Below are 26,704 nucleotides of genomic sequence, written 5' to 3' on the forward strand. Positions count from 1 at the left end.
GGGTAGTTGACTTACACCTTCTAGAGCACGTTGGGTGGCACGGGATACATGCGGACGTGCATTGTCCTGTTGGAACAGCAAGTTCCCTTGCCGGTCTAGGAATGGTAGAACGATGGGTTCGACGACGGTTTGGATGTACCGTGCACTATTCAGTGTCCCCTCGACGATCACCAGTGGTGTACGGCCAGTGTAGGAGATCGCTCCCCACACCATGATGCCGGGTGTTGGCCCTGTGTGCCTCGGTCGTATGCAGTCCTGATTGTGGCGCTCACCTGCACGGCGCCAAACACGCATACGACCATCATTGGCACCAAGGCAGAAGCGACTCTCATCGCTGAAGACGACACGTCTCCATTCGTCCCTCCATTCACGCCTGTCGCGACACCACTGGAGGCGGGCTGCACGATGTTGGGGCGTGAGTGGAAGACGGCCTAACGGTGTGCGGGACCGTAGCCCAGCTTCATGGAGACGGTTGCGAATGGTCCTCGCCGATACCCCAGGAGCAACAGTGTCCCTAATTTGCTGGGAAGTGGCGGTGCGGTCCCCTACGGCACTGCGTAGGATCCTACGGTCTTGGCGTGCATCCGTGCGTCGCTGCGGTCCGGTCCCAGGTCGACGGGCACGTGCACCTTCCGCCGACCACTGGTGACAACATCGATGTACTGTGGAGACCTCACGCCCCACGTGTTGAGCAATTCGGCAGTACGTCCACCCGGCCTCCCGCATGCCCACTATACGCCCTCGCTCAAAGTCCGTCAACTGCCCATACGGTTCACGTCCACGCTGTCGCGGCATGCTACCAGTGTTAAAGACTGCGATGGAGCTCCGTATGCCACGGCAAACTGGCTGACACTGACGGCGGCGGTGCACAAATGCTGCGCAGCTAGCGCCATTCGACGGCCAACACCGCGGTTCCTGGTGTGTCCGCTGTGCCGTGCGTGTGATCATTGCTTGTACAGCCCTCTCGCAGTGTCCGGAGCAAGTATGGTGGGTCTGACACACCGGAGTCAATGTGTTCTTTTTTCCATTTCCAGGAGTGTATAAAAGATAGAGATTTAGCAAACATGTATTACAGTGTTACGTTTTTATAATTACTAGGTTACAGACGATGAGAAGGACGAAGGAGTGCACAGTTAAAAGAAATTATTCTGATTATTAACGGAAACGAAAATTTAATGGTTATGGGGGACTTGAATTCGACAGTAGGATAAAGAAAAAGAGGAAAAGTAGGTCGAGAACGTGGAATGGGACAAAGATGAGTAAGAAAAATAGGTCGGGAACACACAGTATGGGAAAGGTATGAAATAAGAAACCGCCTTCCAGAAATCTGACAGCACTAAACCATCATTTCTAACAATGTATTTGAGAATCATGAAAGAAAGTTGTATACCTGGAAGAGATATGAAGACACAAGAAGGTTTCGTTAGAGTATATAATGATACGACAGAGAATTCGAAACCAGAATTTAACTAGCAAAAACCTGGCCCCATAACCAAGATCGATTACTCACGCCAGCGCTGTGACGCTGGGTGGAATCCTGGTGGTGGCTGAAATTTTCACTGCCATTGTTTGAGCGTCAAGGGAAGGAGAAATGGTGGCATAAGGCTCCTGATCACCAATTTTTCCGCCAACGTCCTGGATTAAATTCCAAACCGCTCCACAGTACCTTATGAAATAATGACATGTGACACGGTCAATGGTGATCCGTCCGTCGGATTGGGACATCAAACTCGGCGATCCCCTTGGTGCTATTCGAGAGAAGCTGGCTGTCCCCGATAGCGGGTTTTGCCGTCTCCCTCCTTTCATCATCATACAACATAAACGTAACATTACACTACTCGTACTACACTCATATATATTCTAAAAACACGCATACGACACTATTTTCACATTTCCGTAAAGAAAGGGGTCATTGTTCAAGAAGGAAGAACACACGTTACGAAAGCGACTGAACCTAAACCGTAGTATATCCATCAACATTTTCATACGACGTTTCCTTTTTGTAACTGCAAAACATTTCTAGGTGCAAATGGTTCAAATGGCTCTGAGCACTATGCGACTTAACTTCTGAGGTCATCAGTCGCCTAGAACTTAGACCTAATTAAACCTAACTAACCTAAGGACATCACACACATCCATGCCTGAGGCAGGATTCGAACCTGCGACCGTAGCTGTCGCTCGGCTCCAGACTGTAGCGCCTAGAACCGCACGGCCACTCCGGCCGGATTCTAGGTGCAGATTACAGCTCTGACTGTAGTTTATTGGTTATAAGCGACAGACTGAAACTAAGGAAACTGCAGGCATGTAGGAAATGAAGGAGTGGATCCTGGATACGTCAAAAGAACTAGAGATTGATGACGGTTTCGAAGAAAAACGATTAACTGCAACAGGGTGTTTAATGAAGGACTAATAATGGGTACCTTTTAGTGTGAAATAGTTAATCGAGCGAAAGATCACATTCGCTTAGAGAGAAGGTCCTGCAGAAATCCTTGGAAAACACCCGAAAGGAGAAAATACAAAAATTTAGGAAATGAAATACGCTTGAAAGAGTACAGTCCTCTAAAGAATCAAACTGACAGAAAATGCAAAATGTCACTCAGAAATGGCTTGAGAAAAAGGGTTTAGAAGCATGCATGAGTATTGGAAAGATAGATGCTGCCTATAGGAACATTAAAGAGACTTACGGTAAAATGAGAAGCAGCTATACTCTGAGGTGACAAAACACATGGTATAGCGAATTCACGAATACAGATGGCGGTGTTATCGCGTACACAGGGCATAAAAGGGCAGTGGATTGGTAGAGCTGTCATCTGTATTTAGGTAATTCATAAGGAAAGGTGTCCAACATGCTTATGGACGCACGACGGGAATTAACAGACTTTGAACGCGAAATGGTAGTTGGAGCAAGATGCTTGGTACACTCCATTTCGAAAATTGTTAGGGAATTCTATATTCCGAGATTCGCAGTGTCCAGAGTCAGCCGAGATTACCAAATTTCTGGCATCACCTCTCACCACGGACAACGGAGTGGCCGACGGCCTTCACTGAACGACTGAGAGCAGCGGCGTTTTCGTAGAGTTGCCAGTGCTAACAGACAAGCAACACTTCACGATATAACCGCAGAAACCAATGGGCAACGTAAAGCGAACGTATCCGTGAGTACATTGCGGCGTTAATGGGCTTTGCAAGCAGACGCGAGTGCCTTTGCTATAGCCTGCAGTGCCGCTCGTGACCATTTTGGTTGAACTCTAGATGACTGGATAACAATGGCATAGCCAGATGAGTCCCGATTTCATTTGGTAGGAGCTGATGTTAGGGTCTGAGAGTGGTGCAAACCCCACGAAGCCACGGACGCAAGGCACTGTGTAATCTGGTGGTGACTCCTTAATGGTGTCGGATGTATTCACAGGGAATAGACTGGGTCCTCTAGTCCAACAGAACAGGTAATTGACTGGAAATTGTTACGTTCGGCTACCTGGAGACCATTTGCAACTATTCACGGACTTATTGTTTTCAAAGAACGATGGAAGTTTTATGGATGACAATGGCCCGCATCTCGTGGTCGTGCGGTAGCGTTCTCGCTTCCCACGCCCGGGTTCCCGGGTTCGATTCCCGGCGGGGTCAGGGATTTTCTCTGCCTCGTGATGGCTGGGTGTTGTGTGCTGTCCTTAGGTTAGTTAGGTTTAAGTAGTTCTAAGTTCTATGGGACTGATGACCATAGATGTTAAGTCCCATAGTGCTCAGAGCCATTTGAACCATTTTTTTGGATGACAATGCGCCATGTCCGTTGGCCACAATTGTTCGCGACTGGTTTGAAGAACATTCTCGACAATTCGAGTGAAGGATTTGACGCTTCAGATCGCCCGTTATTAGCCCCATAGAGCATTTATGGTTCTTAATGGAGAGGTCAGTTCATGCACACAATCCGGAACCGACAGCACTTACTCAATTATAGACGGCTATAGAGGCAGTATGTCTCAATATTTATGCAGGGGACCTCCATGTCACGTTGAGCTGTGTATTATGCCGGACAAAAGGACGTCCAACACAATGTTAGGAGGTGAGTTTTTTCACCTCAGTGTACTAATATGCCAGTATGAAGCAAACAACGGGAGACAGAAAGGTGGAAGGAATATAAACTTTGTTTGTTTTAACTCGAGACAATTAAATATGTCGAAAACGACAGCCCATACGAAAAAGTGTTTTAGGTGAAAACTTGATATTTGTAAAGGGGAAATCTGTCCGTCCTGTAATTGACAATCTCCTAACACCCTTCGTCCCTCATCCTTGGCGTGATCAATTTTGTATTTTCAAAAGGAGATCACCCATTATATTACATATTCTAATTCTACGTCAAAAAATACGTATGGTTCACTCAAACCATTGTTTTCTATTCGTGGCAGATGGCACTGTAATCGGCAAATAGCAACTGTACCTTTTATTGCAATTAAGAACCGAAGTGTTTGATTCTACATTTCATTTATTTACAACTTTGTGTTCTAACGGTTGATATCTATGTTTGAAATTTACTTTAGTGTTGCAAATTTGATTTTACAGTACAATACTGTCAGCCATTTCTATCTCTGGTTGTAAACCACGTTTAGCGTGATTCAGGAACAAAGATATGGATCCAATAGTGCTCTGTTCCCTTCGGGATACTTATTATCTGCGAGCCCCGTTGCCTCTCACCATAATTGTAATTCACAGTAAATGCTTAAATACATGGGTTTAAATTTACACCGTAAGTGAAATTCAGAATGAAATGCATCGGTTATTAATTGCAAAATAGGCACACTTGATATATATGGGCAACACCCTCTACCAAGAATGGAACACTATGGTTTGAGTAACCCTTAGGTATTTCGGCGCAGAGTCTGAATATGGAGAATTACCTTTAGAAAATACAAAGATGGCCATGCCCAAGAAGGAGGGGTGGTAAGGAGTTGGCCAGTTGTAACACAGGCAGCTGTCTCCCTAATGTTAATTTTTCACCTAGAACATTTTTTTCGTACGATGAGTCGTTTTTGGGATATTTAGTTGTCCCAAGTTAAATCGAACACCCTGTGTAGGAGGGCTATACAAGGGAAACAAACTTTATGACAATATTATGCAAAGAGAATTAGAAATATATGAAGAAGGGAGAGGAAATATGATACGAGAAGAGCTAGATCAGAATAAAGCCTATGGAGTAGACAATTTTCCCTCAGAATTATTGAGGTCCTCGACAGAACTCCCCATGCCAAAGCTATTCCTCTAGACAGCCAAAAGACCTTCAGACTCTAAGAAAAATTTAACAATTCCAATTCCAAAGGAGGTGGAAGGTGACAGGTTCAATATTACCGAACCATCAGTACAACAAGTGGTGCGTGCAAAAAATACGCACGAATTATTAACAAAGATTGGCCAATCGATTAAAAGACAACATCTGGGAAAAACACTTTGTATTTCGCAAGAAAATGCAGTAAAGTGTAACTGAGCCTACAACAATCTTAGAAAATACTCACAAGAAAGGCAAATTTACCTTTGTATGATTTATTGATTTCGAGAAAGTTTTTACGAAAGTTGAAAAGAATGGACTCTTTGAAAGTCTGAAGGTAGCATGGAAGAAATACAGTGAGTGGAAAGTTATGTATAGCGTGTTCAGAAACCATGAAATTATAAGAACTGAAGGCGACGAAAAAGAAGGTGTTGAACAACAGAATGATATACTTAAAGGAGCCAGAAAAATTTCAGAGTTCTTCCCTGGCAACGCCAGAGGAAGAGCAAAACGGGTCAATAGCCAGACAGAATTCCAGCGAGGTAGAATTACTGGTTGTTCCACAGCAAACACGAAACGTATGGCGACGTTATGAACGTAGCAACTTGATATCATGGTGACGAAGGGATGTCGTCATAGTTGCGACTACTCGAAGTGTCGCAAGAAAGTGTAAGCCGCACACCAGTGTAACTATCAAGTTTACTATTCTTCTTCACATCATATATTAAGCGAATTGCCTGTTATAGTATTCGTCTCTTGCACGGTATTCCTGATTTCTTCTTCCAGTGCATTTATAATCTAGAGTTTTTACTTGGAACTTTTCTCCAACCATACGGTCTACTTGTTCCTTTCATTTTCTCCTTTTTTTCCTTTATTTTCTCTTTGGGGTTACATATTCCGAAATCTTTCCTTACATCTTCATTTCTTTTTCGATCTTCCGTGTACATCCTTCCACTCTTCCTAGAAATCTCATTTCTTGAGCCTATGTTCGATTTTCTTAGCGCCTTGTTGATGCCCATGCTTCGCTTCTATAAGGGCTGGTACTGCTATTTTTTAAAAAACTTCATCTGGTTTGTTTCCTGCTTTTATTCTGCAAACTTTTGGCGATGGTTTCTTATGTGGAAATAAATTTATTTCATTTTTGGTCCATGTCATGGTTATATTTGAAATGTTTCACTTGTTCCAAGATTTTATTATTCAAGACTATTTTAGATCTTACCGGCTGTCTTCCCAGAAAGGCCATCAGTTTCGTTTTATCTACCGACGACGTTAAGTTGTAATTTGAGGTTATCTGCTGCAACTTATAGACTCCCATCTGAAGGTCATCTTCATTTTTTAAAAATAGGAACCCCCATTTTTATTACATATTCGTGTAGTACGTAAAGAAATATGAATGTTTTAGTTGGACCACTTTTTTCGCTTTGTGATAGATGGCGCTGTTATAGTCACAAACGTATAAGTACGTGGTATCACGTAACATTCCGCCAGTGTGGACGGTATTTGCTTCGTGATACATTACCCGTCTTAAAATGGAGCAGTTACCAATTGCGGAAAGGGTCGATATCCTCTTGATGTATGGCTATTGTGATCAAAATGCCAAACGGGCGTGTGCTATGTATGCTGCTCGGTATCCTGGACGATATCATCCAAGTGTCCGGACAGTTCGCCGGATGGTTACGTTATTTAAGGAAACAGGAAGTGTTCAGCCACACGTGAAACGTCATCCACGACCTGCAACAAATGATGATGAACAAATAGGTGTTTTAGCTGCTGTCGCGGCTAATCCGCACATGAGTAGCAGACAAATTGAGCGAAAATCGAAAATCTCAAAAACGTCGGTGTTGAGAATGCTACATCAACATCTATTGCACCCGTTTCATATTTCTATTCACCAGGAATTGCATGGTGACGACTTTGAACGTCACGTACAGTTCTGCCACTGAGCACAAGAGAAATTACGGGACGATGACAGATTTTCTGCCCGCGATCTACGAGGTGCATTCAAGTTCTAAGGCCTCCGATTTTTTTTCTCCCGACTGGAAAGAGATAGAAACATGCGCATTGTTTTAAAATGAGGCCGCGTTCATTGTCAATACGTCCCAGAGATGGCAGCACCGTACGGCAGATGGAATTTTACCGCCAGCGGCGAGAATGAGAACTGTTTTAAATACTTAAAATGACGACGTTTTCCTTACTTGAACAGCGTGCAATCATTCGTTTTCCGAATTTGCGTGGTGTGAATCCAATTGAAATTCATCGACAGTTGAAGGAGACATGTGGTGATGGAGTTATGGATGTGTCGAAAGTGCGTTCGTAGGTGCGACAGTTTAATGAAGGCAGAACATCGTGAGACAACAAACCGAAACAACCTCGGGCTCGCACAAGCCGGTCTGACGACATGATCGAGAAAGTGGAGAGATTTGTTTTGGGGGATCGCCGAATGACTGTTGAACAGATCGCCTCCAGAGTTGGCATTTCTGTGGGTTCTGTGCACACAATCCTGCAAGACGACCTGAAAATGCGAAAAGTGTCATCCAGGTGGGTGCCACAAATGCTGACGGATGACCACATGGCTGCCCGTGTGGCATGTTGCCAAGCAATGTTGACGTGCAACGACAGCATAAATGGGACTTTCTTTTCGTCGGTTGTGACAATGGATGAGACGTGGATGCCATTTTTCAATCCAGAAACAAAGCGCCAGTCAGCTCAATGGAAGCACACAGATTCACCGCCACCAAAAAAAAAATTCGAGTAACCGCCAGTGCTGAAAAAATGATGGTGTCCATGTTCTGGGACAGCGAGGCCGTAATTCTTACCCATTGCGTTCCAAAGGGCACTACGGTAACAGGTGCATCCTACGAAAATGTTTTAAAGAACAGGTTCCTTCCTGCACTGCAACAAAAACGTCCGGGAAGGGCTGCGCGCGTGCTGTTTCACCAAGACAACGCACTCGCACATCGTGCTAACGTTACGCAACAGTTTCTTCGTGATAACAACTTTGAAGTGATTCCTCATGCTCCCTACTCACGTGACCTGGCTCCTAGTGACTTTTGGCTTTTTCCAACAATGAAAGACACTCTCCGTGGCCGCACATTCACCAGCCGTGCTGCTAATGCCTCAGCGATTTTCCAGTGGTCAAAACAGACTCCTAAAGAAGCCTTCACCGCTGCCATGGAATCATGGCGTCAGCGTTGTGAAAAATGTGTACGTCTGCAGGGCGATTACGTCGAGAAGTAACGCCAGTTTCATCGATTTCGGGTGAGTAGTTAATTAGAAAAAAAATCGGAGGCCTTAGAACTTGAATGGACCTCGTATTTAGCGACGAAGCGTCATTCACCAACAGCGGTAACGTAAACCGTCATAATACGCACTATTGGGCAACAAAAAATCGACGATGGCTGCGACAAGTGGAACAACAGCGACCTTGGCGGGTTAATGTATGGTGTGGCATTATGGGAGGAAGGATAATTGGCCCCCATTTTATCGATGGTAATCTAAATGGATTAATGTATGCTGATTTACTACGTAATGTTCTACCGATGTTACTACAAGATGTTTACTGCATGACAGAATGGCGATGTGCTTCCAACATGATGGATGTCCGGCACATAGCTCGGGTGCGGTTGAACCGGTATTGAATAGCATATTTCATGACATGTGGATTGGTCGTCGAAGCACCATATCATGGCCCGCCCTTTCACGGATCTGACGCCCCCGGATTTCTTTTTGTGGGGAAAGTTTAAGGATATTTGCTATCGTGATCCACCAACAACGCGTGACAACATGCGTCAGCGCTTTGTCAATGCGTGTGCGAACATTACGGAAGGCGAAGTACTCGCTGTTGAGAGGGATGTCATTACACGTATTGCCACTTGCATTGAGGTTGACGGACATCATTTTGAGCTTTTATTGGATTAATGTGGTATTTGCAGGTAATCACGCTGTAACAGCATGCGTTGTCAGAAATGATAAGTTCAGAAAGATACATGTATCACATTGGAACAACCGGAATAAAATGTTCAAACGTACCTACGTTCTGTATTTTATTTTAAAAACCGTACCTGTTACCAACTGTTCGTCTAAAATTGTGAGCCATATGTTTGTGACTATTACAGCGCCTTATATCACAAAGCGAAAGAAGTGGTCCAACTAAAACATTCTTGTTTCTTTGCGTACTATACGAATATGCAATAAAAATGGGGGTTCCTATTTTAAAAATCGCCGTGATATCCGTTTGACCTATGGCAGCGCCATCTGGTTTCCCCCTTCAAGCTAGATAAGTTTCGTTCTTTGTAGTTTTTTCGTTTGACGCTTATTTCGTGAGATATTTGGCACGGTTACTATGAATGGACCACCCTGTGTATGTATTGAAGAAAGTTGGAGATATACAGCATCCTTTTGTACTCCTTTGCTAGTGTTCGTTGTCTTTCTTGTTATGTTTTCCCATAACTATAACAATTGTCCGCCGCTCGTGGTCTCGCGGTAGCGTTCTCGCTTCCCGAGCACGGGGTCCCGGGTTCGATTCCCGGCGGGGTCAGGGATTTTCACCTGCCTCGAGATGACTGGGTGTTTGTGTTGTCCTCATCATTTTCATCATCATCCAGGAAAGTGGCGAAATTGGACTGAACAAAGGTTGGGAAATTGTACGGGCGCTGATAACCGCGCTGTTGAGCGCCCCACACACCAAACATCATCATCATCATCATCAACTATAACAATTTAGGTGTTTGTGTATAGATGTTTAATAGCATTTATGAGGTGAGATGGATAACCTCGTTCAGCCATGGTGTTCCATAGAAATTGTCTATCCACATTATCGAAAGCTTTCTCAAAATCCACAGAAGCGAGATATCAAAGCAGACTAAACACTCGACTGGCCGCCGTGTCGTTAGTGGGGTAATGTCCGCTCGAATTGTGCTGCACATTTACGGTGGAAAACGGGTTCAATAACGTTCGCGTTCGGCTAGCAAGTGTAAGTAATGCCATCAGTACCACTGTGAGTGAGTGCGACCAGTACGGATAAAGCTGTGGTCACAAAAGACTTGTAAACAGTATTCGTGAATATGAAACTTCCTGGCAGATTAAAACTGTGTGCCCGACCGAGACTCGAACTGGCAGAAGTAAAGCTGTGAGTACCGGACGTGAGTCGTGCTTCGGTAGCTCAGTTGGTAGAGCACTTGCCCGCGAAAGGCAAAGATCCCGAGTTCGAGTCTCGGTCGGGCACACAGTTTTAATCTGCCAGGAAGTTTCATATCAGCGCACACTCCGCTGCAGAGTGAAAATCTCATTCTGGAAACATCCCCCAGGCTGTGGCTAAGCCATGTCTCCGCAATATCCTTTCTTTCAGGAGTGCTAGTTCTGCAAGTTTCGCAGGAGAGCTTCTGTAAAGTTTGGAAGGTAGGAGACGAGGTACTGGCAGAAGTAAAGCTGTGAGTACCGGACGTGAGTCGTGCTTCGGTAGCTCAGTTGGTAGAGCACTTGCCCGCGAAAGGCAAAGGCTCCCGAGTTCGAGTCTCGGTCGGGCACACAGTTTTAATCTGCCAGGAAGTTTCATATCAGCGCACACTCCGCTGCAGAGTGAAAATCTCATTCCAGTATTCGTGAATTTCGCCTACACGTAACAGTCGTTCACCGCGGCCCGGGTCGTGGCGTGGCGCGTCGCTTCGGACTGTGAAACGTCAACGAACCTACATCAGCAGCAGCAGCACTGGCGTATCAAATGACACCGCCGGCTGTGCGGCGTAGACGGCGTGTGACGTCGGCGAGTGCGGAAACAGCAGACGCGTCAGCAGTAACGGCGTCGGCACGTGCATATGAGAAATAACAAGCGAAGTAGGCCGCGAAGCGTCATTCAGCCGGCGTGTGACTAGTTTTTGCCCTGTGCAATCTGCTTTTACGCTACAGCCAAACAAACTAGAAATAGACTGTCTTTTCGTGACTGCGAGGAACACTGACGCCGTGGTAATTTGTAACTACATGGAAGCTGACACCTTGGATATTCGGGAATCCAGCCGGATGTTCGCGTCGTTCTCGCACGATATTTCAACAGCGTGCCTCGCTGTCTTCTTCAGGTGCTACCTGTCTGTCTCAGGTAGCACCTGAAGAAGACAGCGAGGCACGATGTTGAAATATCGTGCGAGAACGACGCGAACATCCCGCTGGATTCCCGAATATCCAAGATGTCAAGAGATCGCCGGGAAAGCATGAAGAATTACATGGAAGCTGTTTTAAGCAATGTAGCTATTACCAAAGTGTACTAACAAACCTTTAACATCAGAAACCTGGAGCGAGCTTCTAAAATCTCACTTTGTGAAATACTTAGGACGTGTGCACCAGGTTCCAAAACGACCAACAGCTACTTGTGTGCGTAAACAACGCGATCTCTAGAAGCGATGTGTACTGTGCAGCCGGGAACCTCACCGATATGAATATTACCCCCACTGGACGCCGCAGGAGCAGTCTGGATAATACCAGGACAGGCAGACTAACACAAGGAATGCCACTAAGACGCTCTTGGGGGGATCTTACACCTAAACGGAGAACCATGGAGACGCGAAGGACAGAGGCTGTAGACGAGATACTGAAAAAGTTACAGATAACACTTAAAGACAAGAGAATAGGTCTTGGCTCTAGGACAGGCGAAACTTTATGGAAAGAATGAAGAACTGCGAGCACTAGATCGCATACAGCGCCTGGACGCCGAAATAGCAGAACTAAAAACTGAAAATCATAAATTGCTTACAGAAACCAAACCTCCTGCTCTGTCATCTGCGGCAGTCGCTGCAACAGACAATGCAGGAAAACCAAAAAGCAAGGTAGAGGAACGCATTCTATGGACTAAAGCAAAACAAACCAGCGTACTGTTCTTCAAATCTGAAAGCAACCTAAATGCAAAAACAATTAGAGGCACAATTGATGATGAGGTCCCATACCCCGAGGAGCGTAGGGGACGATGCGGGAGACCTCCATCGCCGTACTAGGCAAGGTCCTAGTGGAGGTGGTTTGCCATTGCTTTCCTCCGACCGTAATGGGGATGGATGATGATGATGAAGAAGACACAACAACACCCAGTCGTCTCGAGGCAGGAAAAATCCATGACCCCGCCGGGCATCGAACCCGGGACCCCATGCTCGGGAAGCGAGAACGCTACCGTAAGACCCAGGACAAAATTAAGGTCAAATCAATCACAACGACAATACAGCAATTTTGGAAACAGGAACTCCGGAAGACACAAGAAAAGTTATGGAAAATACGGAAAACCTAAAAGACGTAAGGTGTAAAAAACTGCCCAAATTGCGGCCACTCTTGGCAGTGTATAACGTTCCTACAACCTTGTCAGATGATGACCGTAGCGGTCGCGGGGTTCCAGACTGTAGCGCCTAGAACCGCTCGGCCACCACGGCCGGCTTATCTTAGCAACCACATGTCTGAGGAACAATTCACAGAAAAGGTAACAATCGAGTTCAAAACTGGTCCAAGGAGAAAACGAACGGTAGATAACGTTATTGAAGTCAGCCCAAGACTTCGCCAGCAGTTATTGCAAAGAGACTGGGTCTACATCCAGTTTGAATCACTTAGTATTAAAGAGTTTGTGGTGGTTCAGAAATGCTTTAACTCTTATGGATACGGTCACCCAAAAAAACGGCGTGACAAAGAGCACGTGTGAGCTAAATGTGCAAAGCCTGGCCACAATAAGGCTGACTGCACAGAAGATATCACTGTAGGCTGTATACCGTGCAAACACCGCAACAGAACATGCAATAAAGCTGGGGGACCAAATTGCCCTACATACAAGCAAATTTACGAGAGAAATAGAGAGAACCGACTATGGCTCACTATAAAATGTTTAATTATATAACAGAAAACGAAACGGGCGGAGCTGCATCCCACCCCGCTGAGACAGTCCAGAACAGCTGTGGGAGGAAATATGAGTCACCCTCCACAAAAAGAAGAGCGTGGAGGAGCGCAGTAGCTTATGGCTATCAAGAACTCTGAACACAATGAAGACTCACTTTTCCTTATGAATACCATCGTAGAAGAAAAATATTTTGGCATTACAGATTACATTGACGATGCATGCACACAAGGAGCAATGAACTATTACGTAGGGAGGCACGTCAAGCATGAACTCCGTCAGTGGGCAAAATTTCAATATGCAACACTGTTAAGAACTGAGGAACTAGAAGTACATTATATCAGTATAAGGAGCCGCGCGGGATAGCCACGCGGTCTAGGGCGTCTTGCACGGTCCGCGCAGCTCCCCCCGTCGGAGGTTAGATTCCTCCCTCCGGCATGGGTGTGTGTGTTGTTCTTAGCGTAAGTTAGTTTAAATTAGATTAATTAGTGCTTAAGCTTAGGGACCGATGACCTCAGTAGTTTGGTCCCGTAAGACCTTACCACAAATTTCCAAAATATCAGTGTAAATGAAGTAACACATAGCAATCTACGCAACATAGGGAGACAAGACAAAAATAATACGCATCCGACTCACAGACAGAATGACATACGAGGCCGTAATAGTACACACGCAACACATGCGCATAACAACGAGAAAGATCAAATGAGTCAAAGGAATACACATGTCACTAGCACAAAATCCGAAAATGTAGAAAACAAAAAAGAATATGACACGACAAAATGTGAAAACGGAATAAAACCAATACGTTTTATATACGGAGGAAGCATACATAGCCCAGATACATTAAAAACAGAAAACGACCAAAACACCACACAAGATACATCAACAATCAAAGTAAACACAAATGGTATAATGAAGACAACAAGATATCAAACACACCAAACAGAAAAACAAACCTGACACAAGAACGAAAGGCGAACATAGCCATTATAGTAAGCAGGTACAAATACACTCACAAGCAGGGAGAAATACCCGACTCAAAGAAAAGTAGATGAAGATACACATACAGCTATGACCCTAAAAAGGGACAGGACAAAAAGCTACGTCTACACAAAATATACACCAACAACTTGAAACTTATCCAACCAAACTGCATGAGAAGTGCCTTAATGGGGACAGGGCTAATTGAACTACTAGAGGACGAAGAAGCTCACCTAATTTGCGTACAGGAACCATACATGCGCAATGGGAAAATACCTGGCATCCCGAGGCAATACACTTTAATCACAGGTTCCACAGATCCAAAGGCAGCAATCTTGGTGGTAAAGACATAGATAACAGTCGCACAAATTACACAGCTCAACACGGAACACTCCGTAACAATAGAAATTACAACAGACAGGGAACACTGGATAATCTCTTCCATGTATGTTCAGTACTCACTCGAAACAGAACCTTTCACAAATAAAACAAGGGAGATAACACATTTCGCCCGAGGTAGCCGCTTACTGATACAAACTATCAATCCACGCTCGAGTCCCTGGCATGCCGACAGAATGGACGCCAGAGGGCAGGACGTTGTAGACACAATAAACGAATTTAACCTTTCGTATTGAATAAAGCAGCACAGCCACCGACCTTCTGTGGATATGCAGGTGGATCCAATAACACTGACATTACTCCCGCAAATAAAAAATCAGTGACCCACATTCCAAACAGGCATGTCCTAGACAAAGTCACACATAGTCACACAGCAACCACTACTGACACAAACACACGCACAATACAGCACCCATGGTTGCTGCTACACAAAGCAAACGTGAAAAGTCTGAGAGAGGAAAACAGTAACTGATACCTCTACACCAAACACCGTAGCATTGATTTCATAGTTACCACACTGACACATATATTACAAAAAGCCCAGTCGGCTGCCATACCAGTAGCAAACGAAGGACGCAAACAGGTCCACATCATTGACCAGATTCTGGAAAGACTCAGGAGACAAAATACGACACTATCAAAGGTGAAAAATCGGCAAGAGAATGGGAAATTAGACTCTAAATCTATTGGGACGCTGAAGACAGGTATAAAACTGAACTTAACAATACAAGACGGGACTACTGGGACAATTTTGCGCGGACTCAGTTGGAAAATAATATATTGGGATAACCGTACAAACTGCAGACTGACACAATCAAAACACCACTTGTACTCTCGACACTGAGAACGTCCAGACGGCTCCGCAAGGCGAGGCTGGAGAAGCTGTGCAGAATACCTTCTTCAAAAGCTTCTCCCAGGCGATGACCAAACTGAGGACCAACAACAACACATCAATCTCCGCCGACTAATAGAAATTTACTACGCTACTGATCAAGTAGTCATCCCTTTCGCTCCGCATACGTTGTGCGCGACAAGTTGTTCAGCTGTGTGTACCGATTTTCCGCTTCGCGAGCTGTTTAAACAGATGTTCGTGTTTGTCTTCTGTGAGTCGTCATGCACGCCTTATTATTTGGCTTTGTGAGTCTAGGACTAGTGTACTGTCCTGTCTGCTCTGTGTGATATGAAGTAACTTGTCTCAAAAAATTTGCCATTGTTAATGTTAACGTCTCACATAGTTTTTTTTAATGTGTTTGTTTAAAATTCTTATACAAGAGAACCAGCTGTTTCTAAGTTTTAATATTTGTTTTGACGATGTTTTAGAAGCTGGTGGGCTCTCTGATATCACTATTATCCAGCCCTTTTAAGCATGTTGTGAGCTCCTCCTAATGATAAGACCCTCGTGAATTGATTATTATATTCCTTCCTGGAAGAAATTACAGCCTCCTTTCTGCAGTTCTCTGTTAGTGAAGCTTATTTCTTAGGGCGTATCAAGTTACTCGAAGCGCTCTATTCGTGCTATCATGGTTAAACTATAACTTTACCTGTAGTTAAGTCCAGTTAAACAGTTATTTTCCTCAACAGCTCTTGCTAAGTTTCTCGGAGAGTGTTTCGTGTCGGCGGCTTGTTGCCGCATGGGCCTGGTTTAACAGAGGACGTGTGCATGGCTGTCGAGCATTTCCTAGCGCGGCTTCCGTTCCTTCTATAGCCCTACACATCAGAGAATCTGATAGGCGTCTCCTCTGTGCCATACTGCACCTTATGTGACTGCGCACGCAGCTATTGTAGATGCAGGGCTACCCGGCAAACACAACCCGTTTGATAGGTGCCCTGACGTTAACGTTGGCGTGGTTGTCCGTTGAACGGAATGCCACCTTTCGTGCAGAACACGATCGTACGGACATCTGTTGTCAGTTTGTATGATTATATTGTGTATTGGACATAGGCGCCAAAATAGGAGTTTGTTTCTTTAATTTTAGACCTGACGACCACTGGGAGAGCAGTGCGCTAGCCACATGCCCCTCCACAGAAGGTGACTCGGAGGAAATTTACCTTACCTTATCTATGTCTTGAGTGAAATTTGAACCCTACTTTATCAAAAAGATGAAGCTACAAATAGGTTGGTATTAACTAGGCGATTTCATAGTGAAGACTGTTGCAGTCACAGGTGTTCAAATTCTGCTTCCAGCTTGCTGGCCCTTACTTCCGTCGCAACCATTAAAGCAGCTCAGCCTGTCGCGACGGAGACACGAGAGTGCATGTGTACTGAACCACTGTGAATAAGGAAGGCCAGCTTGGGTTTCCATAGCCTGCCAAGCTTCACGGGGCCATTCAGCCTGCTCCACCTGACAACAGACAGCACTTTCAGTCCAACGTGACTACAGAATAGCCAGGTATATGTTTACATACGTAGTTTCACTGCGGTTCAGCTATCTCAACGCTGGTAGCAGCAAAATGAACAAAAAAACTCACAGGAGTCTGAGGAGATATGAAGAACTGGGCAATATATGCCAGTCACCAAACAAAGTCCAAGTGCAGCTCCGTAACGACACGTAGACACAACATTTTGGCAGACGGTCTCGATAGCGTAGCAGCAGCAAAGAGTTAGGCGATAGAATGTAGCAGACCTGTATGTCGCGTCAGACAGCTCCCTCTACCCAGCTGCAGGCCGCGCTTCTCAGGGTATTACGTTCGACGTCGTTGGGCTACACTTGGAATGCAGCGAGCCTACACCAGATTTCTGCCTGATGCAGTAGGACTGCAAGAATGCTATGTTACATGTAAGCTGAAGGTGGAGAGGGGAAGAAAGGAAAGGAATGGGAGGAGATCACTGCTGTCAGCTGCATTGGGACATTACGCGGAGACGGCGGCGACGAGTGAAAATGTGTAAATGTGTACCGGACCGAGATTCGAACCTGGCATGTCCTGCTTATTAGGCAGGTGCGGTAACCACGGCGCCATACGGGACACAGTGTTACCGCAACTGCACGGACCATCTCGGTTCTCCTCACCACCGATCCGCACTCCCATCGATCCCCACCTGTCCAATTCCTCCGTACTCGCTGTCTGAGATCCCCACAGGAGGTCGGACGTAATTGTGCATGCGCAGTGAAGAAGGTGGATTCAAAACCCAGCAAAGCTTATCAGATTATATGAATATGTTGCGTCTGTTCTTCCGCCACACATTCGTGCAATGCTGCGCTAGCTTCTGATGGACGCTGCTGCTGCCGCCGACGCCACTCAGAACTTGCTCAACAGTGCTCGTGGCCTTCAGTGACGACTGCCTCCAATGCACAGACGCCACGGATCTATTCCAGTCTGTGTCTACTGGACTACAGTGCACGCCTGTATCCGCTCGAACTTGATGTAACAATAAAGAGGCTTCCTGAAATCCGTCCGTCGTTCTGCAGGTATCCACACCTTCGACAAACTCCTGTCTCGCTCATTTGTCGACAAAACCCACAAAGGCCAGATAGGAGAGCAGCTACGCCATGCGAAAAGACTGAAACAATGCTCCCCCACCACGGGTCTGTTACAGAGTGTGATGTTGCATAGGAGAAACTGCCAAATGTATACTCACCTACGGATCCTTGGTTGTAAGGAGTGGGTGTGATGTTAGCTTGGTCCTGAAACACGGAACTCGCCGCCTTGGTCACTGGTGGCGGGCTCGACTTCCATAGCTGCCCAGAATTCACCTCTCAGTTTCCTCTGCTCGTGTGGCGGTAGTGTATCGTGTCAGGGCCGGAAGTGATACCTGAGGATGACTAGTTTAGAGTTAGCTAGGTATGGTCGCTGCAGGTAAGTGCTGCTTGACGAGGTGCAGGGGGGAGCTATGACATCGTTGGTTTGCCACAGTTCTAGCTGATTCTGATTCACCGTTATTATTTGGGAGGACAACACCTGAACTATGATCAGTCCCTATGCTATTTTCTTTCATATTCTATTGTCATCTATAGTCAGTCTAGTTTTATGTTATTTAGAGTCATTGTGTGCCAAGTATAGTCATATAAGCATGTTGTAGCTTTGAGGATATTCAGATTATGTAAAGATAAAACGCTTAGCCATGTGATATATTGTGACGATGGTCGCTGCGGCCCAAACCGGTAAAGAATAAAGAACAATTCGTACAGCCGTTTGTCGTTCTTCAGGATGTTATTTGGACCACACATGTCACACCACAAGTAGAAGTGAAACTGATCACAAGGATATCTGTATGAACTCAGTACAGACAGCACTATAATTCAGACTCGCCCACTCGTAGGTTGTGTCTTTGATGAAGCGTTCGCAATATAATTTGTGCATTGCTGAGGGATACAAAAGTAGCTTACTCTCGCTTTAACTTGTAATGATCCCGATAGGAGGGAAAAGAATTATGGATGTATTGGATACTGGGGATAAATTACGATTTTTCAGTAAATTAAACTTAAATTAGTTAAATTTCGTATGGGTGCAATTATGATGCAATGTTTTTCAGTGTCATTAATATATAATATTTCGAACCAAAAGAGATTGCAAAAGCTAGGTACATTTATTTAAACTGTTTTAATACGAATATTTGATTAGGAACTGTTATGTTTTGCTCGCAAAGGATTATTCAAAGTGTAAACATATGTGACTACGAAATTGCTTGTTATAAAATTTGGCCAGGAAAACCTGATTATTCACTACACTTAGTATGAAAAACAAATAAGTTTAATAATACTTTTGTACTGTATACTCACGTAATTTACAGATTTACACTTTTTGACCCCAATATTATGCAAATGAGAAAGGTCATACTCAACACTTTGTAATCCAGCTATTTCACTTGGTTGACACTTGTAATTATTTGTAAAATGCACCATTTATGGTTTTAACATAAACAACTGAACACCAGAATCATTTGTAACTCTTTCATGTAAATAATTCATTTAATAACAATTTAATTCACTCTAAAAAAAGAGATAATTTGTTGATCTCTTTGGAAGGTTATAAATACGAGCACTGTCAAAGACCGGCAGGCAGTTGGCTCAGTGTAGTTGTGAAAGTCACGTTGGTCAGTGTTTTTAGTGCGGGCTAATTCCATTGTATGTAAACATGTGTGGATCGCAGAACCAAAGAGGTTCATCCACAAGATGTAACTGTTTTGTCAGAGACGCCATATAAACTTTATGTGTGTATTTTAAAGAGGAATAAAAACGTGTGATGACTTTTATAAAACTACTAGATGTCTCCGGCCTTACTTTTTTAAAAAAATCCGGACCTCTTATAAATATATAGTACCCTAGACAACAAAAGTGAAGAGCCATAAACTTTATTTTGAAACAGCATTATTCAGCATTGTGACGACCACCCTGCAAACATCTTTGAAATGTTTTGATGAGAAGTTATATTCTCCTAAAGCATGTGGTATTTCATTTACTAACATAAAACCGAATTTTATCGTATTAAGGCAGGGGGCCGTTACAAACGCTACCAAACATCGTTGCATTGTTGCTGGTAGTGTGAACTTACTTGGGGCAGGTGGACGAGATGTTATTGGCATGAGAGCAATGCCGCTCTCGTACAGAAATGGACAAGCGTGTTGCTATGTAGCACCATATCTCACTAGGGCGTGTACAATACCTCATCAGATATTTGTGAAAAGTTTCGGGAAAGGTGGATATGGATTGCAATGTCGAGGCTCCACTGGAGTCCTACTATTTTGTGAGTTTGCATACGAAAGAGAGAAACAATCGCTGTGAGGGGAGCCGCCAGAGGCACCATAACTGTAAGGTTTCTGTACGGAACCAGTCACAATTAGTAGTGACCGCTTGGGGTGCCAGGCTAAAAGGGGTGCCCATCCGCAAGATATGTGCACAGTGTACATCACTGTTAGGAGCGAAACCTAACACTGCTGAAATCGTACAAGGGAAAAATAAAGGAGCAGGGGCTCCCAAAGTTAAGATAATTAACTTGTGTGGAAAAATTTTCTCGAATTGGCTCTGCTTACAATACAAAGTTGGTATTCTCGTAATCGCCGAGATGGCTTGTAAATATTCTTACTATTACTGTTTTTGACAGATCTCTGCTGTCACCACCGAAGTGTTTAATAAACAAAAATTGCAAGTCAAGGTGGCTAATACGTATAGAGTTGTTGCCATTGTGGTGTTCAGTCGAAAAACTGAGTTGAGGCCGCTCTCCATGCTACTCTATCCTGTACAAGCCTCTAGCCTCTTCATCTCGGGACAACTGTCATCGATCTGAGTCTGCTCTTGGTCTTCATCTGTAATTTTTAACCCCCACATTTCCTACCAGCACTACACTGATGATCCCTAGACGTCTCAGAATGTGTCTTATCAGTGGACCTCTTCTTCTAGACAGGTTCTGCCCCCAATTTCTTTTCTCCCCAGATCTATTCAGCACCTCCTCACTAGGTACGTAATGTACCCCTCTAATCTTCACCATCTGTCTGCAGTCCACATTTCAGAAGTTTACGTTCTCTTGCTGTCTAAACTGTTTATCGTCCATGCATCAGTTACATGCATGCTACACTCACAGTCAAGTACCTTCACATAAGCATTTCTAACTCTTAAATCTATACCCGAAGTTGACAAATTTCTCTTTTTCAGAAACCCTCTCCTAGGCATTGCCAGTCACCATTTTATAGCCGGCCAGTGTGGCCGAGCGGTTCTAGTCTGGAACCGCGCGACCACTACGGTCGCAGATTTGAATTCTGCCTTGGGCATGGATGTGTGTGATGTCCTTAGATTAGTTAGGTTTAAGTAGTTCTAAGTTCTAGGGGGCTGATGACCTCAGATGCTAAGTCCCATAGTGCTCAGAGCCATTGGAACCATTTTTGCACCATCTTATAGCCTCTGTACTTTGGCCGTCATTAGTTGTTCTGCCGACAAGTAACATAATTCGGCATTTTAAGTGTCTCATTACCTAATCTAATTCTTTCAGACTCACCCGGTTTAATTCGGCTACATTTCATTATATTTGTTTAGCTTTTTTTGATATTCATCTTATATCCTCCTTTCAACACTCTGTCCATTTCGTTCAACAGGTCTTCCAACTTCTTTGTTGTCCCTGACAGGATTACAATGTCATCGGCGTACATGAAACTTTTTTATTACTTCTCCCTGAACTTTAATTCCAACTTGAAATTTTTCTGTGTTTTCTGTTACTGTTTGCTCAGTATATAGATTAAATACCATCGGAGACAGACTAAAATCCTGTCTCACACCCTTCTCAACCATTGCTTCCCTTTAATGACCCTCGACTCATATAACAGCTGTCTGCTTTCTTTACAAGTTGTAAACAGATTTCGCTCCCTATGTTTTGTCCCTACTACCTTCAGAATTTTAAAGAGAGCATTCCTGTCAACATTGTAAAAACCTTTCTCTACATCTATAAATGCTGTAAACGTACGTTAGCTTCTTCTTACCGTAGCTTCTAAGATAAGTCGAAGGGCTGCTATTGCCTCGCACGTTCCTCCATTTCCGCAAAGAATTCGTGTTACTATTTCGCAACCATGATTCATTAAACTGTTAGTTCTTGGAATTGAAATTATTACAAAGTATGAGGATATTTTGCCTTTCTCATGTATCTTACGCACCAGATGGAAGAGTTATGGCTGACTTCACCAAGTATATCAGTCGTTCTGACTGAATGCCGCCTATCTCCAGGGCCTTTTTACGACTTAGGTGTTTCAGTCCTATATCAGATTCTTTTGTTGTATCATATCTCCCGTCTCAACCTCAACTACATCCACTTCCTACATGCTCATTTCCATTCTATAGACAGTCTATATACACTTCCACCTTTCACCTTTCCCTTCTTTGCTTACGACTGGTGTCATCTGAGCTATTGATATTCATACAACCGATTCTCTGTCCTCTAAAGTCCGCTTTAACTTTTCTGTAGACAGTAGCTGTCTATTCCCCAGTAAAACATGCTTCTAACCCTTACATTTGTCCTCTAACTATTCCTGCTTAGCCATTTTACACTTCCTATCAGTCTCAATTCTTAGACATTTGTATTCCCTTTCGGCTGGTTCATTTACTAGATTTTTATATTTTCTCCTTCCATCAATTAAAGTCCATATCTCCTGTATTATTCAAGCTTTTTACTAGCCTTGTCTCTTCACCTGTTTGATCCTCTCCTGCTTTCACTGTTTCGTCTCTCAAAGGTACCCATGTGTCTGCTACTGTACTCCTTTCTCCTGCTCTTGTCGACCATTGCCTAATGTTACCTCTGAAACTCTCAACAATCTCTGGTTCTTTCGACTTATCCAGGTTCCAGCTCCTTAACTTTCCACCTTTTTTGCAATTCATTCAGTTTTAATGAACAGCTCATGACCAATAAAGTGTAGTCAGTGTCAAAGTTTACCCTCAGAAATGTCTTAAGTTTAAAATATGGTTCCGAAATCTCTCTCTTATCGTTACATAATGACCTTCCAGTATCTCCAGGTCTCTTCCATATATACAGTTTTTTTTCATGATTCTTGAAGCAAGAGTTACTGATGATTAATTTATGCTCTCCAGAATGAGATTTTTCACTCTGCAGCGGAGTGTGCGCTGATATGAAACTTCCTGGCAGATTAAAACTGTGTGCCCGACCGAGACTCGAACTCGGGACCAGAGTTCGAGTCTCGGTCGGGCACACAGTTTTAATCTGCCAGGAAGTTTCAATTTATGCTCTGCTCAAAATTCTACCAGGTGGCGTCATCTTTCATTCCCTTCCGCCAGTCTATATACGTCTACTATTTTTCATTCTCTTCCTTTTCCTACTATCGAATTCCAGTACCCATTACATTTAAATTCTCATCTTCTTCTATTATCTCAATAACTTCTTTTATCTCATGATACAATTCTTCAATGTCAACGTCATCTGCGGAGCTAGCTGGCTTATAAACTTGCACTACTGTGGTACATGTGGTCCTAGTGCCTATCTTGGCTTTGATAATGTGTTACCTAAGTAGCTCATAGCAGCTTGCCTGCCACAGTTAAAGCCGCTCCTGCATTACCCGTATTTGACTCTGTATTTATAATCCTGTATTCACCTGATCAGAAGCTCTGTTCCTCGTTCCACTGAGCTACACTGATTCCCACAATATACAGCTTCAACCTATACATTTCATTTTTAAAATTTTCTGACCTACCTGCCCCATTACGGGAGCTAACATTTCTCCCTCCGGGCTGTAGGACAACTGCTTTGATTCTCCTGAGATGACATACTCCTGAGTAGTCGGCGACTGCAGATCCAAATGCGAGATTATTTTACTTCCAGGATATTTTACTCAACAGTATGCAATCATCATTTAACCACACAGCAGAGCTTCTTGACCTTGGGAAAATTGCGGCTGTAGTTTTCCCTTGCTTTCAGCATTCACAGTACCATCACAGCAAGACTGTTTTGGTTGATATTAGAAGCCTCATCAGTCAATCATCCAGACTGTTGATCCTGCAACTAGTGAAATAGCTGCTGCCCTCTTCAGGAACCACACATTTCTCTGGCCTCTCAACAGATAGCCCTCCATTGTGGTTGCACCTAGAATATGGATATGTGTATCGACGAGACATGGAAGCCATTCTTTAAATAGCAAGGTTCATGACTCATATGGGGTCGCATTTCAACACTATAAGCATTACTGAAACATTAGGACGTACCTTGAAACACATTAACGGAAGTTCATGATCTTTACAATGACACAATGTTAAACGTATATTTTCTTGGCATTTTTATCCATTTTCGAGGTACAGGGGTTCAAAGTTACCCTATTTGTTCACGTAAAATATGCACACAACATCCAGTCAGAGGCGAAAATTCAGTTTATTAAGTGACGGAGGAATCTGCTGTAAAGTGCTTCCGTTATCATCATAAAGGTTCTGGAAATTCCATGTTGTAGTACTGAAGCACATACAAAATTTTTGTGCACTTATAATCAGGTATGAGGTGTAAAATTAATTTTTGCTTTATCTCAATTTCACATAAATAAACTATCAACATTTTAATTACCCATAAAGTTCTTTTCATATGAGTGACATACGCTGTTTTGGCAAAGAAAGGAAGGGAACCAGGGGAAAAATGCTCCTATTGGAGCACTAAACAGACGAATGTATTCCTATTTATTTAAAAATCTCTGACTAAAAAGTGGGGTCTCAACTTTCCCCTTCTACCGTTCTCTGCACCTTTCAAAATTTGCCAAAAATTTGGAATGCGAAGATATTCGCTTTTTTATGCTTGGAGGGAAAGAGACAGTGTCAGTGAGAAAGAGGCAGGAAAATAATAAATATCGGAAGGTAATAAACAGTAGTCATAGCATAGAGAAAGCAATGTAGGTAATGGCAGTGTGTGTCTTCGCGTGTGTGAGAAGGACGCAATGGCAGTTCCCAGTGACAGAAAAATTCTAGGAAAAGAGTGAAATAGAGAGTACCAGTTGAAGAGGAATGAAGAGATGGAGAAAGGGGAAGTGGGAGAGAGCTAGTGACATTGACAGACAGAGTCTACGACAATGAAAATGAGGAAGAGAGGGATTGTAATGGTGAGCAGAGACAGCAGCAGCGGGAAGGAACGAATAAGGTAGTAGCAGTAAGAGAGAGTAAGAGGGTAATATTGACAGTGAAAGGAGACTGTAGAAGCAGGACTGAAAGAAGGAGATTGTGGCTGTGAGACAGGAGACAGTGATACTTAGGAAGACACAAAGAGATCATGACAATACGTTGGGCTCGGTGAGTGAGTCTGAATGGGCAAGAGAGAGTGATTCCGTAAGAGTGAACTGCAGCGATTGGCTATTGAGTGAGAGTGAGTGACAGTCAGAGCAGCTTGTGGGAAACAGAGGTGAGTTGCATGTTAAAAGAGCTCGAAGATGTTGGCATGTCAAAATGTAAGGGAAAAATTTTAAAGGTGCTGAGGAAGGTAAAATGAGGCAGCTGATAACCCACTTTTCAGAAAGATTCTTTCAAACAGGGGCATATTTGCCTTTCTTGTGGTCTGATAGGTGCATTTTTCTGCTGGTAGTTTTTGCTGATCCTGTCCCCTGGGAGCAGCTGTAGTGAGGATTAACGGCTTGTGTTGCTGTGGTGCAGTTCAAGGATGTCCATACCCAGGGGCAAGGGCGTGAGTTGTCATCCCCAACCCTAGCTCTCGGAAAAAAGAAAGAAATGCAGTGTAGTCAGGTGTTTTTCTTTCAAGAAAGTAATTTAAATATCGGTATTGCCAACGTTTCTAAAAGGGTCAGAATTCGAAATATTTTGTGGCTGCTAATAACTCGTCATTCGTCTTCCTAGATATTAAAAATACTCCGTCCTCCCACATATGACTCCACACCCAACATACTATAGTGTGGACGCCCTTTGTGCAGTATTATATCAGCTGTTGTGCCAGGGTAATTTCTGCTGATGTTTTTCCTGCTACTTTAGAAATTCCACAAAACATCTTGATGCCGATACTTTTTTATATTGTTAATGATCGCTACCTTTGCGTCGTTTCTGACAACAGTTCTAAGAGTCGAGGTTGCGATAGCAAGACAGCAGTTGAGAATGAAATGGAGCACGGTTGTAGCCTATCTGTCATTACAGTCTATTTGAACAAAGAACATGCAGTACAGGAAACTACAGAGAAAATTAGAAAGTGAATAAAATTTCAGGGAAAATATACAACAACTTTCTGGTTTGCAGATTCGCTGTAATTCCGTTTAAGATCCAGGTGACACAAGCTGTCCCTTCTTACGCCAAGCCGAGACGAGCGCCAGAGACGCTGCAACTACAACATTTCAGTACAGTGTGTAACACAATTAACAATCAAAACTGACGTGAACGAAAGTGTATGTCGCAAGGGGGAGAGGGCAACGCTTAATGATAAGTCTCTTGTGTGGAAAAATGTTCTGCAACCCGCCACGCAGAGATAGCAATGAATTTGGAGATTCAATGAATGGGATTGATGTTATCTTTAAAAGGCGTTAAAGGATGAACGGTTTTTGTCGTTATTGTCTTCTTCATAGGGAAGAATGGCTTGATGTAGCTCTTCATTCTATTTTATTCAGTGCAAGCCTCTTCAACTGTGCTTTACTACCGCAACCTACATCGATTTTAATATGCTTACTCTATTCACGTCTTGGTCTCCATTTACAGTTTTTATCCTCCATTCTTCCTTCCATTACCCTATGGCTACTCCTTAATAGCTCAGGATGTGTCCCATCAACAGAACCCGTTTTATAATTAAGTCGTGCCAGGAATTTCTTCCCCCGG

The sequence above is a fragment of the Schistocerca cancellata genome, chromosome 5 (assembly GCF_023864275.1).
Source record: "Schistocerca cancellata isolate TAMUIC-IGC-003103 chromosome 5, iqSchCanc2.1, whole genome shotgun sequence".
Lineage (NCBI taxonomy): Eukaryota > Metazoa > Arthropoda > Insecta > Orthoptera > Acrididae > Schistocerca > Schistocerca cancellata.